Source organism: Brassica oleracea, chromosome C2 (assembly GCF_000695525.1).
Source record: "Brassica oleracea var. oleracea cultivar TO1000 chromosome C2, BOL, whole genome shotgun sequence".
NCBI lineage: Eukaryota > Viridiplantae > Streptophyta > Magnoliopsida > Brassicales > Brassicaceae > Brassica > Brassica oleracea.
In genome coordinates, this window is record NC_027749.1 from 37,640,652 (window position 1) to 37,644,125 (window position 3,474).

The 3,474-nt window shown below is 36.0% G+C and overlaps 1 pseudogene; it reads left to right on the plus strand.

The window, feature by feature from the left end:
* LOC106327303 overlaps positions 1-3,474 on the plus strand; it is a 7,175-nt pseudogene extending 3,701 nt beyond the window's left edge.

Sequence of the window (3,474 nt, forward strand, 5' to 3'; positions counted from 1 at the left end):
TATGTCCAAAAACGCATCGATCGATCACTAGTTCGTCGGAATTTCCTCGGAATTTTGTAAAATCCCTATACTATTTCCTCGGAATTCATCGGTCTTTTCCGAGGAACACATTTTTCCTCGGAATTTCCTCGGAATATTCCGACGGATTGATATTTCCTCGGAATTCCGTCGGTATATTTCGAGGAAATTCCGAGGAAATTCCGAGGATTTCATTTTCCGTCGGAATGTCCGTCAGAATACCGATGTTTTCTAGTAGTGGAAGTGCGAGAAATTTGCCAAGAGATACGCTGTTCTTTCAGATTACAAAGCTCATTCTAAGACATGTGGTACTAGAGAGTACCGTTGCGACTGTGGGACCATTTTCTCCAGGTACATATATATATAAGTTCAAAGCTTTACAAATATAGCTTTAGAGTCAGTGGCCAACGTACACAGACATTGGGTGGGGCACTTGCTCACCAAAAATCTTTTAAGTTAGTGTAAGTTTGTCAAGATTTTTATTAAGGCTCCTGTTAAAATTCAAAATTTTAAAGATATTTAGTAATTATAGTATCTTATATAGTTTTGCCCCATTCAGTTTTTAAGTTAGTTTTTTCACGGTGTTCAAAAAAAAAAGTTAGTTTTGTCACTTTATATGTGTTTTTGTTTGTCTTGTTGAAGTGGGTAAAGTTTATTGCATGGGAAATGTTTTACTGTGTGATGACTTTAACAAAAAGGGTACAAAATAACATTTCATGTTTTTTTAATTACTTAATTTGCGTCAATTTTTTAACACATTAATACTTTATTTGACGAAATTCTATAACTAGTTAACTAGCTTTTGAAAATTTTCTTCTCCACATACAAAAAAATGGTAATCAATATTTTATAATCTGTACAAACTACGTTTGAGTATTTTATAAATTAAAACTGTGATATATCTATATATATATATAAAGTTGGCTTTTTTACTTCTTATGACATGTGGAATAGGGGTTTGTTGACATGTGTCCTCATATTTTTTTTTTGTATTTTAAATCTTTTTTCTTTTAGATTATTGTAATTTGTTCCATCAATTTCTAATTATATACTATCTAATCCTTCTCACACTTATTATTCCCTAAAATTCAAGAAATAAATAAAATAATAAAAATATATTTTAAATATTTAATTTATTTACAATTAAAAATAGCATAAATTTTCACCATTTTATTATTTTTACTAATTTTTATTATTTCATTTACAAATTATATATTTATTTCACTATTAATATCATAAAATAATCAAACTAAGAATAAGAAACTAGAGCACCAACGCAAATAATCAAGAAAACGGGTCAGAAGGAGAATCGTAAGGCCAAAGCCACCAAGAAGCATGAACATATATGCCTAAAGCACCGGAATCACAATCAGTAGCTAAAAGATAAGAAACACCTCATAAACTAAACAAGAATATACAACACGGCCATGCAAGTGAAAAACTACAAAGCTCTGGATAGAATGGACCAAAGCTTCAAGAGAATAACTCCGCACACCTATACAAAGGAAACATGGAAAGAAAAGACATAACTTGAGCGAGGGAGAATGGAAGACAACCACCAAAAAATCAGAGACTAAACTTGAGACCAGAAATAACTCCAAGCCCATATAACATGCATGAACGAAAACATTATCTAAACCTCGAGTGGCAAACATGGTGAAAGGGAGAGCCACCAGAGATGCGATGAAAGCTGCAAAGAGATGCGAGAATAGAGAGGGAAAGGGAGACGAAACGAAATCAGCAAACTATGAAGCCGTCCTCGAGCTATGAAAGAGAGCATAAAAGTCAGAACACCAAAAATTAGATCTTGAAAACAAAGACGAGCAGAGACTATTGACGGTAAGTCAACGTTGAGGAATACAACATCAAAAATGACTAAACTGTAACCCAACCAAGAAGAAGCAGTTCCTAATATCAGCTGAAATCTAAGGAAGAAGAGGAGCAGTCAATATTGACTGAAACAACCTACAATGCCGTGAGAATCAACCGAAAAACTGAAAACTCATAAACCCGATCTACAACAAATACCATATAATCTCACAGGTGAAGAAGACAAGGAAGAACAAGAGAAAGATGTAAGTCTTTTTCCGGTGACGGTGAGAAGCACCGCACACCAGAAAGGTAACGAAATACACAGACGGTGATGACTCAAGGTCAAAATATAGGGAGAGAGCAAAAAACATCTTAAAAGTTATAATTTTCAAAAATATGAAAAAAATATAATACAATTTTGACGCTGAACCCGTTAATCTTAGAATCAACAAAGTTATTGAAATTCAATATTCTTTTACATTAGATGCTCATTTCACTAGTAACAAGTACTATACACACAATAATACATTATTCGGAAAAACAAACACAAAATATATTAACATATCATATATTACTACATAACACACTAAAAACACCAAATAATGATCTTAACAAATAAAAACGACAACATAATTACATTATCCAAAAAATCATGTTCTTAACAATAATAAAAACAATATTCCGCGCGGACACCCCCTAGTATATATATATATATGGCTTTCTATATCTATATATATTATCAGCGTCAAAATAAATGTTGATCAAGAAGTTAAGTTTGGCTGAAACAGGCGAGACAGTTTCATCACTTATAGAGCTTTCTGCGACGCCTTAGCGGAAGAAACCGCCAAAAAAAGCGCAGCTTCTCACCTCAACGGTTTAGCCGCTACCGCCAGAACCGCAGGAACTAATCTCAACTATCAATATCTTATGGGAACGCTAAACTCACCGCTTCAACCATTTGTACCGCAACCGCCAACAAATCAAAACCATCATCATCATTTCCTGCCGCCACCTCCATCGTCCTCTTCCTCACTCTCCCTATGGATGGGACAAGACATTGCACCACCTCAACCGCAACCACATGACTACGATTGGGATTTCGGAAACGCTAGAGCTGCGTCTGGATGCATTGATAATAACAATAATAGTGACGATGAGCACATTACGCAGACTGCAAACGCTGGCTCGACTACTACTGCTACTACTCTCTCTGTCCCTTCTTTGTTCAGCAGCGACCAAACACAAAACTCAAACGAAAATGTGATTATGTCCGCGACGGCGTTACTACAAAAAGCGGCTGAAATTGGCGCTAGTTCGACAGCTGCGACCAACGACCCAACAGCGTTTCTCCAGAGATTCCCGCTAAAAACATCTGCTCAAAACACCATTTATGACGGAGGCGAAAGGTTCTTCGATTTGTTTGGATCTAACAACAAAAATGGAGTAATAATGAGTCATAGTCATGATCTGGAGACTGATAACGCTAGAAATGACGATACGGTTGCGTCTGCGGTAGATGGATCAGAGAGTTACCCCTGGAAACGTAGAAGAGTTGATGATGGCGGAGAAGGAGGTGGAGAAGGAGGTGGAGGAAGGCCAACTCAAACGATGTGCCATCCATCGTCTATCAATGGATGGATTTGA